The 16,296-nt window shown below is 29.7% G+C and overlaps 3 long non-coding RNA genes across 5 annotated transcripts; all 3 read left to right on the top strand.

Annotated features, from left to right (window-relative positions):
- The first annotated feature begins 2,984 nt into the window (after positions 1-2,984).
- LOC145100091 (uncharacterized) lies at positions 2,985-3,725 on the top strand. Its single transcript, XR_013704812.1, has 3 exons — positions 2,985-3,141; positions 3,282-3,418; positions 3,490-3,725. It is a non-coding gene; the product is annotated as an uncharacterized LOC145100091 (long non-coding RNA).
- A 505-nt stretch (positions 3,726-4,230) lies between these two features.
- On the top strand, positions 4,231-4,969 carry LOC145100092 (uncharacterized). Its single transcript, XR_013704813.1, has 3 exons — positions 4,231-4,471; positions 4,612-4,748; positions 4,820-4,969. It is a non-coding gene; the product is annotated as an uncharacterized LOC145100092 (long non-coding RNA).
- Positions 4,970-5,565: 596 nt separating this feature from the next.
- On the top strand, positions 5,566-15,855 carry LOC145100093 (uncharacterized). 3 transcript variants are annotated; one of them, XR_013704815.1, is made up of 6 exons: positions 5,566-5,804; positions 5,945-6,081; positions 6,153-6,306; positions 6,673-6,787; positions 9,712-9,803; positions 15,670-15,855. It is a non-coding gene; the product is annotated as an uncharacterized LOC145100093 (long non-coding RNA). The 3 variants fall into 3 exon arrangements; XR_013704814.1 differs by lacking the exon at positions 15,670-15,855 and having other exon boundaries at positions 5,569-5,804; positions 9,712-9,835; XR_013704816.1 differs by lacking the exons at positions 6,673-6,787; positions 15,670-15,855 and having other exon boundaries at positions 5,569-5,804; positions 9,712-9,835.
- The last annotated feature ends 441 nt before the right edge of the window (positions 15,856-16,296 follow it).

The raw sequence follows: 16,296 nt of genomic DNA on the forward strand, positions 1-16,296 counted from the left end.
GGGTGTAAGTGAGCCGAGCTACTCGTGAGCTATTTGGGATCGACTCATTAGAAGCTTGACTTGAGATCGAATTAAACGAGCACGAGCTTCAATTAGTGGGCTTGCGAGCCTAAACGAGTATATATATATATATATATATATATATATATATATATATATATATATATATATATATATATATATATATATATATATATATATATATTCGCAAACCCACTAAATTGTTTACAAGCCCAGCTTGAGCTTGATCAGCCTCGGATTCGGCTCGGCTCGTTTACATCCTAGAGTAAGGTTACATCTTTTTAAGGACATGATGAGAGGTGCACAAAACCAGGATTTTATCCCAATCGGACAGAACAAGTTTTTTCCATATTGTATTTTAGATAATCTGGTCCGCATTTTTGTAATAAATTATTGGATTTCGGATCTATCTAGTTTTTCGTAAATTTTTTAGATTTTGGATATAAATTATCGGATATTTATTTACTGATAAAAACCCGACCCCCAATTCTGGTTTCAAGTTTTCATATCTCCAGCGGATCAGATTTATCCGGGGTGGATATCTTATAACCCGAATATGAAGAAAAAAAAATATGTTTTGTATATTATTTTAGTAAAAAAAAAAAGGTTCATTTTGTGCACCTTTAAGAAAAGATGGTCAGATGAATATCTTTAATTAGATATGGATGAGTAATCCAATGAAATGACTCCTCAATCTCTATTCACAGCTGAAAACAGAGAAAAATATGCAACTTAGATTGGTTTTCGTGGTGTGTTTTACTTTTAGATTCTAGATTTTTTTATTTGTATTAGTCTAATGTTTGCTTTAGCTCCTTGCTTATGTAATTTTCTGTTATTAAAAAAAAATAGTATGTTTTCAAATTTGATGGGGACAAGTAGACAACTAAAGCCCAAAAGTGGCTTCCATTATTTTAGCATGTTTGTAGTTTTTATCAATGCTTGGTTCATGAAATTCAGGTTTATTTTGTATAATGTGTTCAATATCATTTGATTGTAGAGCTTGAGGGTTGTTGATATGATAACATCTTTCCATAAGAATATAAGAGTGGATGACTTATTATGGTAGCAAATTTAAGATTTTTTATATTTTCTACCGGTGAATTTTTTTGTACACAATTTATTTTTATCAAAAAAAGTACCATTATATATATATATATATATATATATATATATATATATATATATATATATATATATATATATATATATATATATATATATATATATATATATATTGACGTGGCTGCCATTTGATTGTTGGCCTAAAATTGTGATTTTTTATATATATTTACACCATTTACACTTTTTTTGTACATATTATATCAATAATCTTGATAAGAAGAAACGACGATGCTTGATTTCGAACTCGTGACCTCAAGGAAGGGAGGCATCAAGTTGTATCAATTGACTTCTAAGTTCTAAAGAACAATGAAAATAAGGGAAGACAAAAATCGAATATGGGTCTCTCTATGGTGTGTTGAATGCGTTACCACTAGCCCAAACCTTATCTTCGAAATTAATACTATCATATCATATATATATATATATATATATATATATATATATATATATATATATATATATATATATATATATACACACTAGGTTAAAACCCGTGGAAATCCACGGTTTATAATTTGCAATAGAATTATAATTTTGATTTTGATTGTCTAATAAAAAAAGATATCAAAGTTTACAAAAAATGAAGAATAATGATACTGTAATTAACATGAATAAATATTATAAATTAATTAATAGGTAAGTGAAGCGCAAATTTTGAAAAAAAAGTAAATTACTGTTATCCATGTTTTTCAAAACATTTGAGGCGGTGGATTGAGAACGTTGGATTTTCTTTTTTTTTTTCTTCGATTTTTTATTATCCATATATAATTTTCTGTCTTTTCTGTCTTGCTTGCGAATAATACATATTATTGTTTGTTTCTGCATAAGGAATACAAGTATATCATATAAAATGTATAAAAGTGTAAATAATTGTGCTGATATAAAATTTAAAATAATAAATAATTGAAAGTTGGTAACATTAAATTTTTTCGTAATAATATACAATCAATAATATTAATGAAGAAAGAAAAGTATCTTTATAACCGTTGATAACAGATATTGCAGATGATAATCTTTAGCGGTCGATGAAGTAGGCAATATATTTTCTTTTTCTTCTTATGTCAATATATCATCATATTTTTATATTATTAAATGGTTTATTTTGAGCTTAAAAAAGTTGTACAAATTTTAAAAAAATGTTAAAGCAAAAACTTATCGTTGTAAACTGAAGTAATAACATTTGTAGCGCTTGAAATTTATTGGATTGATGTAGTACACAAATTAATGTCATTTATATTATCTAAATAAAAACTATTTAATTTTCTACTATTTTTAGAATTAAATGACTTCATGATACATAAAAACTATTTTTTAATTTTCTACTATTTTTAGAATTAAATGACTTCATGATACGTCTGTATATGAACAAATAACAACAATTATTTTATAAGATAAGATGATAACAATAAAGAATATGACTAAATTAAAGAAAATAAAATATAAAGTAACATTATGCGAATATTTGATATATAATTGCAATTTTTTTTATGCAGATATTTAAGACGGTTAATTATTGTAATATGATTATATATAAATATTTTTTATTTTATTATATATCCTAATATAAAAAATATATTTATCCTATAGTTATATACAATTGATAAAATAAAATATGAAAAAAATAATATTTAAATTAAACACAATATTTATATTAAAGGCATCTTCATTTTTGTCTTAAAAGGGAACCTTAAATTGAGAAGATATATATTTCATTATTTCAATTATAAATTTTATTACGGTGGATTATAAATTTCAATTATAAAAATGTAGCTTTAGTATTGTATAGACAAATTATACATATTGTAGTTATAGACATTTTATACATATTGAGAAAAGGAATCGCACCCATTGATGAAACCCCCTCCCACTTTACCCACCTAAATTTTGAGGTATGAGAAATTGGAAGAAGGGTATTTTGAAATACCATATTATTGCCCTAACGAAATCGGTATCATCCAACACCGATAGACAAATCGTTATGATCCACCGCCGATAACTGTAAGTAGGCTTCATCCATGTGTTAAATTTCTTAGATTTTCTTCTCCTCCATTGATTTGTTATACGTATGCCATTAACCTAAGTCGATTACATGTATATGCTCCATGTTCATTTGTTTTCTTCTTCGATCTTTTCTCTAGTTCTATGTATCGAATTTATTGAAGATTTGGACTGAATAAAAATCATGGGCACATAAGTAATCCAATCGGTTATTGAAATGAGGAGCGAATCAAGTTCTGAACGTCATAAAAAGAATTGTAATTGAACGTAAAATTAGGTAATTGTTCTTCCTTTTTTTTGACAGAAAATAGATTAAAATCAAAAGAAAGTTACTTGTTTATTTTGCAGGAAAATGGATGGAGAAGGATGGTACACGAGTAGAAGACATATAGAAAGCAAAGGAAAAAAACGTCGATGTGTTTGGAATACATTTTTGGCTATTTGGAAGATTTTTCAGGAAGCAAATATTCAAAATTTGAAATTTGCTTAAAAAAGTTGTACAAATTTAAAAAAAAAATGTTAAAGCAAAAACTTATCGTTGTAAACTGAAGTAATAACATTTGTAGCGCTTGAAATTTGTTGGATTGATGTAGTACACAAATTAATGTCATTTATATTATCTAAATAAAAACTATTTAATTTTTTACTATTTTTAGAATTAAATGACTTCATGATACGTCTGTATATGAACAAATAACAACAATTATTTTATAAGATAAGATGATAGCAATAAAGAATATGACTAAATTAAAGAAAATAAAATATAAAGTAACATTATGCGAATATTTGATATATAATTGCAATTTTTTTTATGCAAATATTTAAGACGGTTAATTATTGTAATATGATTATATATAAATATTTTTTATTTTATTATATATCCTAATATAAAAAATATATTTATCCTATAGTTATATACAATTGATAAAATAAAATATGAAAAAAATAATATTTAAATTAAACACAATATTTATATTAAACGCATCTTCATTTTTGTCTTAAAAGGGAACCTTAAATTGAGAAGATATATATTTCATTATTTCAATTATAAATTTTATTACGGTGGATTATAAATTTCAATTATAAAAATGTAGCTTTAGTATTGTATAGACAAATTATACATATTGTAGTTATAGACATTTTATACATATTGGGAAAAGGAATCGCACCCATTGATGAAACCCCCTCCCCCAATCTAACTTTACCCACCTAAATTTTGAGGTATGAGAAATTGGAAGAAGGGTATTTTGAAATACCATATTATTGCCCTAACGAAATCGGTATCATCCAACACCGATAGACAAATCGTTATGATCCACCGCCGATAACTGTAAGTAGGCTTCATCCATGTGTTAAATTTCTTAGATTTTCTTCTCCTCCATCGATTTGTTATACGTATGCCATTAACCTAAGTCGATTACATGTATATGCTCCATGTTCATTTGTTTTCTTCTTCGATCTTTTCTCTAGTTCTATGTATCGAATTTATTGAAGATTTGGACTGAATAAAAATCATGGGCACATAAGTAATCCAATCGGTTATTGAAATGAGGAGCGAATCAAGTTCTGAACGTCATAAAAAGAATTGTAATTGAACGTAAAATTAGGTAATTGTTCTTCCTTTTTTTTGACAGAAAATAGATTAAAATCAAAAGAAAGTTACTTGTTTATTTTGCAGGAAAATGGATGGAGAAGGATGGTACACGAGTAGAAGACATATAGAAAGCAAAGGAAAAAAACGTCGATGTGTTTGGAATACATTTTTGGCTATTTGGAAGATTTTTCAGGAAGCAAATATTCAAAATTTGAAATTTGCTTAAAAAAGTTGTACAAATTTAAAAAAAAAAAATGTTAAAGCAAAAACTTATCGTTGTAAACTGAAGTAATAACATTTGTAGCGCTTGAAATTTGTTGGATTGATGTAGTACACAAATTAATGTCATTTATATTATCTAAATAAAAACTATTTAATTTTCTACTATTTTTAGAATTAAATGACTTCATGATACGTCTGTATATGAACAAATAACAACAATTATTTTATAAGATAAGATGATAGCAATAAAGAATATGACTAAATTAAAGAAAATAAAATATAAAGTAACATTATGCGAATATTTGATATATAATTGCAATTTTTTTTATGCAAATATTTAAGACGGTTAATTGTTGTAATATGATTATATATAAATATTTTTTATTTTATTATATATCCTAATATAAAAAATATATTTATCCTATAGTTATATACAATTGATAAAATAAAATATGAAAAAAAATAATATTTAAATTAAACACAATATTTATATTAAACGCATCTTCATTTTTGTCTTAAAAGGGAACCTTAAATTGAGAAGATATATATTTCATTATTTCAATTATAAATTTTATTACGGTGGATTATAAATTTCAATTATAAAAATGTAGCTTTAGTATTGTATAGACAAATTATACATATTGTAGTTATAGACATTTTATACATATTGGGAAAAGGAATCGCACCCATTGATGAAACCCCCTCCCCCAATCTAACTTTACCCACCTAAATTTTGAGGTATGAGAAATTGGAAGAAGGGTATTTTGAAATACCATATTATTGCCCTAACGAAATCGGTATCATCCAACACCGATAGACAAATCGTTATGATCCACCGCCGATAACTGTAAGTAGGCTTCATCCATGTGTTAAATTTCTTAGATTTTCTTCTCCTCCATCGATTTGTTATACGTATGCCATTAACCTAAGTCGATTACATGTATATGCTCCATGTTCATTTGTTTTCTTCTTCGATCTTTTCTCTAGTTCTATGTATCGAATTTATTGAAGATTTGGACTGAATAAAAATCATGGGCACATAAGTAATCCAATCGGTTATTGAAATGAGGAGCGAATCAAGTTCTGAACGTCATAAAAAGAATTGTAATTGAACGTAAAATTAGGTAATTGTTCTTCCTTTTTTTTGACAGAAAATAGATTAAAATCAAAAGAAAGTTACTTGTTTATTTTGCAGGAAAATGGATGGAAAAGGATGGTACACGAGTAGAAGACATATAAAAAGCAAAGGAAAAAAACGTCGATGTGTTTGGAATAAATTTTTGGCTATTTGGAAGATTTTTCAGGAAGCAAATATTCAAAATTTGAAATTTGAATATGCGTTTTTTCAGGTAAGTATTCATAAAAAAAATATTTATTTCCTTAATTAAAACAACAAAAGATATATTTTTATTTATGTTTCCAATCTGCATAATTTTTTTGTTGATTTAATAAAGTTACATACCAAATTGTTAGGCTGTTACGATTTCACCACCTAGAATATGTATATTTGTATTATAATATATTATATTGTTAGTATTTCATGAACGCAATCAATAACACTTGTGTGCTTTGATAAAGAGCTGCAACATAAACATTATTGTACTTTGAACTTTATCTTATTAAGACATTGTACTTTTAAAATTTTACCCAATTTACACATTTAATTTACCCTTTTGTCTAATTTTAACTAAATCTGCTATTGACATGTAATCCAGGTTTGGGCAATTTTTATCAGTTGGATCTTATTCATACAATTCAACATACACAAAGAGTTAGTATGTTGTCTCAGTTAAAACATCAGAATACATGACTGTCAAAAACAATTGGAAGGTAAATGACCATTTTAACATCCAATGTATTTAAATATTTTTTTAACAATGTAAATATTGGACCAATAGTGTGTTATTTTTTATATTACAAAAATCTCTCATGTCTAAGATCTTAAACAGGGATGATTCATGTAAAATGATTTTATGACACACAGACCATTCCTTTAAAACTATAGCAATGTTCTTTGAAATAGGGACATTCTCTTTAAAATTTTAAAAAGCATGGACCAATTTGGTCATTTATCAAAGTAAAATGTTATAATTGGGAATCCATAATCTGTTAACAGTTGAAGATAATAATCCACACACGTTATATTTGGATAATTTACAAAGTGCAATACAGTAATAGGAAGAGAATAAAGTACGATGTTATAATAAACAAAAAAAAGTACATCGTATTTCTTTCATTTAGTCTAATGAAAAAAGCTAAATATAGTTTGTTGTTATTTACAACAACTCAGAAAAGAAAAAAGCAATACTTTATTAGTATTTACTACAAATCACAAAAGATAAAGAAAGATAAAAAGAATAAATGTGTTTATGTATATGTTTGGCAAATAGCATGCATGTAAAAAAATTGAAGTATTCATAGTAATATGAAATATGTGTATATGCATGTGTTTGATATATAGCTGTAATATATTCATAGTAATAAGAGAAATCATGTTTTTTTTAAACGATGATTCACCTTTTTGGAATGTAAATCAATAAAAATAAATGTTAAAATCTAATTTCTGTCTAAATTTTCAAACAAATGCATAATTAAATGAAATGTTGAAATCTAATTGCCTTGGAATGCACAATTCCAGTTCTTGGCTGCGAATGGATTACTAACATGTCATGAAATGGAATTTCGAATTCCAAGTCTGTTGGAATCCGCAGTTCCATTACTTACCTGCGGTTTCTAACATCATGAAATGGAATTTCAAATTCCAACTCTGTTGGAATCCGCGGTTCTATTTTAGACCTGCGGTTTCTAATATGTCTATTCTTGTTTTGATATGACAGCTCATTGCATAACTACTTCAAAAAAACGACTGATTCTGTTTCCACTGGATTCTCATCCAAATAAAAAAAAATCAAGTAAATTTACTATTATACCCTCACAAACTACACTACTAATTTGACAATTTACATAGTTTTTTGGGAAAAAGATGGGACTTCTACCCTAAAAAACTACACTCCTTTTTCAGGATCATATCTATTTATCATATCCAACATAACTGAAATTTGTCCCAATTATGATGCAAACATGTCATGAAATGGAATTTCGAATTCCAACTCTGTTGGAATTCGCGGTTCCATTTCTTACCTGTAGTTTTAACATGTATGTTATTGTTTTGATATTGCAGCTCATTGCATAACTGCTTAAAAAAAACGTAATATGTTCCATTGTACCTTGTAATTAAAAAAACATATATTATAATAATGGAAAGATAATTTTGTTTGTCCAAAAAAAAATTCATGACTTTGAAAAATATCATGATTCACAAAAACATATATAAACAGATACACACACATAGACAACCACATATATTTAGAAAATTAAACTAAAAGATGATAAATTACGGATTATAGCATTGTTCTTTGAGAATAAATTACTAAAAATGGGATATAGTGTAACACGAACTTTCAAAAAGAAATTGATAATTTTTTTGTTTATTATTTAAACGGTTTGATAAATTAGATGAAATAATCAATTTTTTTTTGTTTATTATCTAAGTGTAGATTTACCAAGAAAACAATGAGAAAATTACATATTTACTGATATACCCTTAAGGGTATATAATGAGAAAAAAACTAAAAATCAAAAACTAAACAGAAAAAACCTGTATATTTAACAAAAAAAATTAGGATATAAACAGGAAAATCGTAAAGCACTGATTGATTTATATATTTAATTATCACCTGTAAACATACTTTTCAAAAACAGATATAAACAGAAAAATTATGATTCACAAAAACAAATATAAACAGATACGTACATATAAACAATAACACATATATTTAGAAAAATAAACTAAAAGATGATCAATTCCAGATTATAGTATTGCACTTTGAGAATAGATTCCTAAAAATGGGATATAGTGTAAAAGGAACTTTAAAATGAAATTTGTATTTTTTTGTTTATTATTTAAACAGGTTTGATAAATCACATGAATAAATCAAATGAATTGATAATTTGAGTTACTTTTTCAACATGTTTGTAGTTTATATGAATATGATGTGATTGCTGAAATGCCTAAAAGAAACCACCAACTGATAAAAGTATTTTCAAGTTTTCAGAAAATATGTCATGTGGTGGGGTTTTTAAGAAAAATGGTTATGGAAGAATTATAGGTCTAACCATCCAAATACCCTAATTACGATTAAGTATTTAGATGAACCAAATCACTGGAGGAAGCAAATAGTTGTAGAAGAAATTAAATGGTCCTATGACTCTAATGTATCACATACAATTATATAAGATACACAAATCAATAAAACTAAAAATCGACACACACAGATCGCGACTATATGTACCAGAATATTATACATAAAGAAATACCAATGTATCAAACTCTTATATATAACAGGTAAAAAAATAGAGGGAAAAGTGATGAAATCGATTAAGAATGTAGATGAAAAAGAACAACTAAAAGGTAAAGAACAATGTAGTTTTGTTGACCTGATGATGAACATATGACCTCTGAAATCGTATTGAATAAAGCACGTTAACAGGAATCGTATTGACTTCTGAAATTGTATTGGAATATATCATTTCTTCCTAAACCGATTGCCTGATTTTTTGGGATTGATATAAAATGGAATTTAAATTGATTACCTGATTTGTTGGGATTGATTTGATCTTCAATATTCCACCGAATTAAATTTGAAATTTCCTGATTTATATATTTACTGATTGCCGTTTCCTGATGTGTACAGTAATATTTTCAAGAATAGAAGGGCAAAGTGGGAACTTCACTTATAATTTTTGAGCGGGAAAATGCAAGGGCGAGTGGCTAAGAGAATGTCAGGTGGCGTTTTTAGTACTGTTTTATTAGTAGAGAAGATATATATATATATATATATATATATATATATATATATATAATCCAAAGGAGCTTAGGAATAGTATTCTTTTAGGCTTTAGGATTTTGCCACAAAAGTTTGCTGAACCTGACACTTTAGTCCCTAATGTCAAAATTTTTAGATTTTTGCCTTTTGATTAAGTTTTTGTGTCTTAAGGTTTTTGCCACAAATCTTTAATGACTTTGACACTTTTAATCCTTATATTCAAAGGTTTTACATTTTGGAGTTTTTGCCACAATTCTTTAATGAATTTGACACTTTTTGTCCTTGTAGTCAAAAGTTTTACATTTTGACATAAAAAATACAAAAAAAACCTCCTTTAAAATTTTGTCAACGTATTTTCCCAATGTTGACAACTTTAATATTATTGCCACAACATTTTGGATTTTCTCCACCAATGTCCCTTTTTTCGTTGTACACTTTTGACATCTAATTTTAGGAGTTGTCGACTTTCTTCCCTATTTATGGTGATTTACAATTTTAGCACATATCTTTTAAAGTTTACCGATTTTTTCCATATTACCCCAAAAGCGACGTAGCCGCGGGTTCTTTACTAGTTGTATATAATGTATACTATTGATATGTAGTTAGCAAAAAGTTAGAAAACAACACCCTCTAAACGGCCAACATTAACCCGTTCTGAGGTTCACGTGGAGGTCAATCGCATACACTATTTTAGCATATAAATAAGTATTTTTGCATTTAAACCTGTATTTTAATATTTAAAGCTATAACTTTACATATAAATACATATTAAATATAGTTTTAAATATAAACACACGGTTTAAATTTATTCATACATATTAATACGTAAATAATATGTATGGTATTAGTTTCAATTAGAAGGCTAAAACCCTCACCAATTAGCGAGTGACCCAAGTTCAAGTTTGCTTCTCATCCACTCTATTTTAGTTTTTTCCTTTAAAGTTCAATAAACCTTGTTATAATATATTATAGACAAAACTGCAAAAATGTCCATGTGGTAAGCAATTTTTTTGGGTTTTAGTCCAAACCATGATTTTTTTTGGATTGCTGGTCTTTTTGAGATAGTTTGTTTGTAATTTTGGTTCTTCGGTAGACTGAAAAGACTAAATTGCCCTTATTATATTTATTTTTCATTTTTCTTTTTTTTCCTATAAGTATTTATATCTAAAAATAAAAATAGGGGCCCACATTCTCTCTCTCTCTCTCTCTCACACACACACATTGCTTTTCTTTCATCCTTCTCAAACTTACGAATCTGATTTCTTTTCTTTCTTCTTTTCCTGGTTTATAACTCACGCACAACACATGAAATCAGATTTGGTTTGCCAACTGATTAACGATGAGAGAAACCCATTTCACCTGAAATCGGATTTGGTCGATTTCTATTTCTGATTTGGTCAATTTCTATGTCCGATTACACCTGAAATTAGTTTGTACAAGACTAAAAAAATCAACCATTCCCCTTTTGATGGTGGAAGCTACAATGGTTCTGGAGTGGTAGGATGGTGGGAATGGTGATGGTGTAAAAGACGATGTACAGGAAAGGGCTTGGAGATGGAGAGATAGGGTCTGATCGATTTTTTATTCTAAACTCACAAAAACAAAAATCTGTGAAATCTAATGTTGCAGGAATACGATGGTGGTAGCTCGTCGAACCACAAATCTAGTTACATAGAAGTGAATACGAGGTTATCTAGTGGTTGGAATCAAACAAGAAGGATCTATAATCTATGGGAGTGAAGTTGGACCTACAATAAAAGAGTACAACAAACTAGCGAAAGCTTTGGAAGAATCAGAGCAGTCTTTAACCTTGGTAATCCGACCTGGTAAATTTGGCATCCCTCGTATCTCATGCGTCGATTTCTTCCCCTTTACCGGCCGCCAGAGCAGCTCCTTACAACAGCCCCTCTCGATTTCTTCTCCTTTATCGGCTCACCCTTTTTTCCTTCACTTACGATTCCTCTTCCTCTCATTTATGTGTATTACCAGTCGAATGGGTGTTTGTGTATAACCTGTATGTAGATGATGTTTTTGGATTGAAGGTGATATCATGGGTATAACCCTGAGTAGTCGAATTGAGGTTTCGATCGGCGGTGGGTTTACATAGGAGAGAGAGAGATGTGGGCCCCAAATTAGTTAATTATTTTATTTTTCATTTAATTTAAGTAGAAAAGCATAAAAAAATATACCAGAAGGGCATAATAGTCTTTTTTCAGTTTACTGAGGGACCAAAAACGCAACGAAACTAGGTCAAAAAGACTATCAATCCAAAAAAGTCGTGGTTTGGACTAAAACCCCAAAACAATGTATACCATAGGAACCATTTTTGCAATTTTGTCTATATTATATAAAGTGAAAATTTACATTTTACAATCTAAAACGTTTTGGCTCAGTGGCAGAGTACTCGAGTCGGTGACTCTCTTCCTTGGGCAACGAGTTCAAAACAAGGAGTACCATTTCTTCTCCTTTTAATAAAATGTGTACTAAATAAGATAAGTCGTAGATTACTTACATTAAACTTATTATTATTATTATTATTATTATTATTATTATTATTATTATTATTATTATCTATTCTAATATATAAATATTTTTTTACCTCATGTTACACTCTTATTCAATTTGCTAAATGTCATTTTGTTGTTATTTTGAATTAATTTTTTTTTCCACATGTCATTTTATGAGTTTTTCTATTTTATTAAAGTTCATATAACATTTTAATATAATAATTACAATAAATAAATAATCCCTAATAAATCAAAATCTTTTTGCCACATGTCTTCTTCTTAATTTGGGCACATGACATTTTCTAGAATTTTTGAATTTTTTATTTTCCACTTTGTCATTTTATTATATGTTAAATTTTATTAAATTAAAATTTCGTCTTAATATGCAAGGTATTTATTAGCAATGGTTTATATATGTATTGTATTCAATGTATTAAAGCCTCATTAATTTTAATAATTCAAAATTTTTCTCATTTTTTTATAAATTCAAACTTCTCAAATTGTTAAAATTTCATATTTTTTTTTTAAATAAACTCATGTAATACACCTAGTGTAGTAATAAATGGATATCAATTTCATTAATGAAGTTATCTTTTAATTTCAGAATTCCTAAATTAAAGTTCATTAGTTTCTTTTGTTTATTTATTTAAATTATTTGTTTAAATTTAAAAGATAAAAAAAATTCAATAATAATAATTCATTATTTTTCGTATTTTCTTATTAATTCAAAGTTCTCAAATATTTTGACTTTTATATTTAACTTTTTTTGTAACATCCTGTTTCGCATTGTTCCCATTTTGAGTTGGTGATCAAAGGACTGGGTATTAGCAGGCGTCAGACCCTCGATAAGTTGGGTTCTGGACTTACTAGGAGTGGTTAAGGTATTTCAGATAGTTCGAGTATCCGGTTTGTGTTTAGGAATCAAATGGGCATTTTGGTAATTTGTCAGCTCGGGTTTTTATGGAAAGCGGATGTTCGTTTGGGATATCTTATGGTGAGTATGAATGGATATCAGTATTGAGCGTCTTGATACCTTTATATAGATATATGGATCATCAGAATCAGGTTTATAACAAAGGAGTTATGATCTTCGGAGTATTTAGGGTAAGGGGTTGAGAAGTACGCAGGGCGTACAACAAGGTACGCTTAGCGTGCAAGCAGTGAAGCGAGTACACGGGGCATACCAAGTGGTATGCTTTGTGTACTAATGCAAAGGTATTGATTGGGAATCTGGAGGTGTACGCGGGGCGTACGCTCAGATCTTGAAAACCCTAATTTTTGGGGTTGACCACTATTGAAGCATTCTTATGGACTTAAAACCCTCATTTTATCAGCCTCCTTGTCTTCCTTACCCTACACTCGAACCCTAATTTTATGATTGTGTGTTTTGAGCCTAGAAGGTCTTTGTAAGGTGGATTTTGGTGCTTTGAAGGAAGGTGGTCATCCTTGAAGCTTCACTAGAGGAATGAAGACTTATAGATCCAGAATCCCATCAACATTTGGAACTTATTTAAATAGATATAAGGATTATTGGAATCGAGTTTATAACAAAGGAGTTATGATCTTCGGAGTATTTAGGGTTAAGGGGTTATGAAGTACACGGGGCGTACAACAAGGTACACTTAGTGTACAAGCAGTAAAGCGAGTAAGCGGGACATACCAAGTGGTACGCTTAGCGTAATCATGTGAAGGTATTGATTGGGAATCCGAAGGTGTACGCTGGGCGTACAGAAGTGTACGTGGGGCGTACGGTCAGATCTTGAAAACCGTAATTTCCAAGGTTGACCATTATTTAAGCATTCTTTTGGACTTGAAACCCTCATTTTATCAGCCTCCTTGTACTCCTTACCCTGCACTCAAACCCTAATTCCCTGATTGTGTGTTTTGAGCCTATAAGGTCTTTGTAAGGTGGATTTTGGTGCTTTGAAGGAAGGTGGTCATCCTTGAAGCTTCACTAGAGGAGTGAAGGCTTATAGATCCAGAATCCATCAACATTTGGCACTTATTTAAGGTATAAAGTCTTGAACTTTATGATTCTTAACTGAGATCTCTTTTGGTTTGGGTTTATGAACCTTTTTGGTTCCATTGTGGAGATCTTATGTGTTCATAATGTTTCTGAAGCTTAGAGTTGCCACTCTTGGTGTTATTTTGGTCCTTGAGTCATAAACTTGCTATCTTTGGGGTCTAAATCTATCCATGCATGAGTTAGGACCATTTTCATGATAGTAGAGTGTTATATTTTGAGGTTGGGTCCAATTGGGGCATGCAAAGTCACCAAGTCAATGACTTTATGTGTCTAGACGTTGTTTAGGACTCAAATATGTGGTTTAGACCTATGGGCTAAGCATCAAGTTCTTAATGGTAAAAGTGGGATTAAGAGGGGGTTACACTAGGCGTATAAGCCTGTACGCACAACATACAAGCCTTTATGCGAGTACGCGCAACGTACAACTGAGTACGCCCTACATACTCAGTCAGATTGGACTTTGCAATTTGCGGGCCTCGGGTTGGGACATTTCTTGGACTTAGTTGCTGTGGGCCTTCGCGGACCATCTAAAAACAGGTTTTGGACCAAGGCAATTACTGGGCTTTAGGATAAGGCCCATTGGAGAGGCTTGAGCCTAATTTGGAAAATTGGGACATAGGTGGTCCATTATTGGGCTTTGGATGATTATGGGCTAATGGGCTATCGGAATGCCAAATGTTTTGGGCTAGAAAGATGGTTGTGATTTAAGGTAAGGCCCATGTAGAGGTTAGGGCCCAATTTGGAAAATTGGGCCATTAGTCGATTAATTGGCCTTTGGGCCTTTTAGATTATAGTTTGGGCCGTAGTTTTGGACAAGGCTAGGTTAGGGGTAAAATGGTCTTTTTACCTAAGGTATGGAGTTATGGTTATGGATTAGAACCCAATTGTTAAATGGGTATTGTTTTGTTATTGGTAGTTTGAGGATTTGTCAGCCAACAACCAAAGGTTTTCTGTATGTTTCAGCAGTGCGAGGTGAGTCTTCTCACTATATCCATGGGTCGAAGGCACCAATGTCGGCCCATTATGTGTTATGTGTTATGCTAGTTGTTTTTGTGATACTTACATCGAAGACCCTGGGGGAGCCCATGGAAATTGGATTTCAGACCATGAGTGGAAAGCCCATGGCATTCCAGATAAAGATCAAGGGGGGAGCCCATGGCATAATAGATAAAGACCATGGGGGAGCCCGTGGCACTTATATGTATTTGCATGATAATCTGTGATTGTATGTGGTATTGTATTTTGGGGAAACTCAGTAAGCTCTGTGCTTATGGTTTTCGGTTTATGTTTCAGGTACTCTGGTTTTCAAATAAAAGAGTTTAGGATGATTGTAGCGCACACACCATATGGTTCTGCTTTCTGGGAATTTCTCTGGTTAAAAGATATTTTGCTAAATATTGATTACTTTGGTTTTATAGAAACAATCTGTATTAACAATTTATTAATTTAAAAGCAAAAATTTTTATGTCGTGATTTTCGGGTCGTTACATTTTTTTTGTTGTAAATCAACCCATCTACTACATGAGTCTCACAACTAGTAATATATTATATAAGAGCTTCACGTATACATACCGCAAAGGTGTTCGCTATTGAAGTGGCCACGAACCATAATTACGAACACCATTCCAGTATTTCGTGGTGGCTCAATGTCGTGGCGATTTGTGGTCCGTTCAACGCTCTATGACGACTAATCACACCTCGATTCGAACTTCACCACCTTTGACCTCTTTGAATAACCGTTGAACAAGAGTTTTTCAAAAAAAATATTGTTAACTTTTTTTAAAACAATCATTTACCTATATAAATACCACAATACAAAATCTAATTTTTACACCATTCTTCTATTTCTCTATTTACATACATAACTTTGTTTACAATCCAAAAACCATGGATCCCAATCAAAATACTCTACCAAACTAT

The sequence above is a fragment of the Lactuca serriola genome, chromosome 4, assembly GCF_051521515.1.
Source record: "Lactuca serriola cultivar US96UC23 chromosome 4, Lser_US96UC23_V15, whole genome shotgun sequence".
In the NCBI taxonomy this organism is placed as follows: domain Eukaryota; kingdom Viridiplantae; phylum Streptophyta; class Magnoliopsida; order Asterales; family Asteraceae; genus Lactuca; species Lactuca serriola.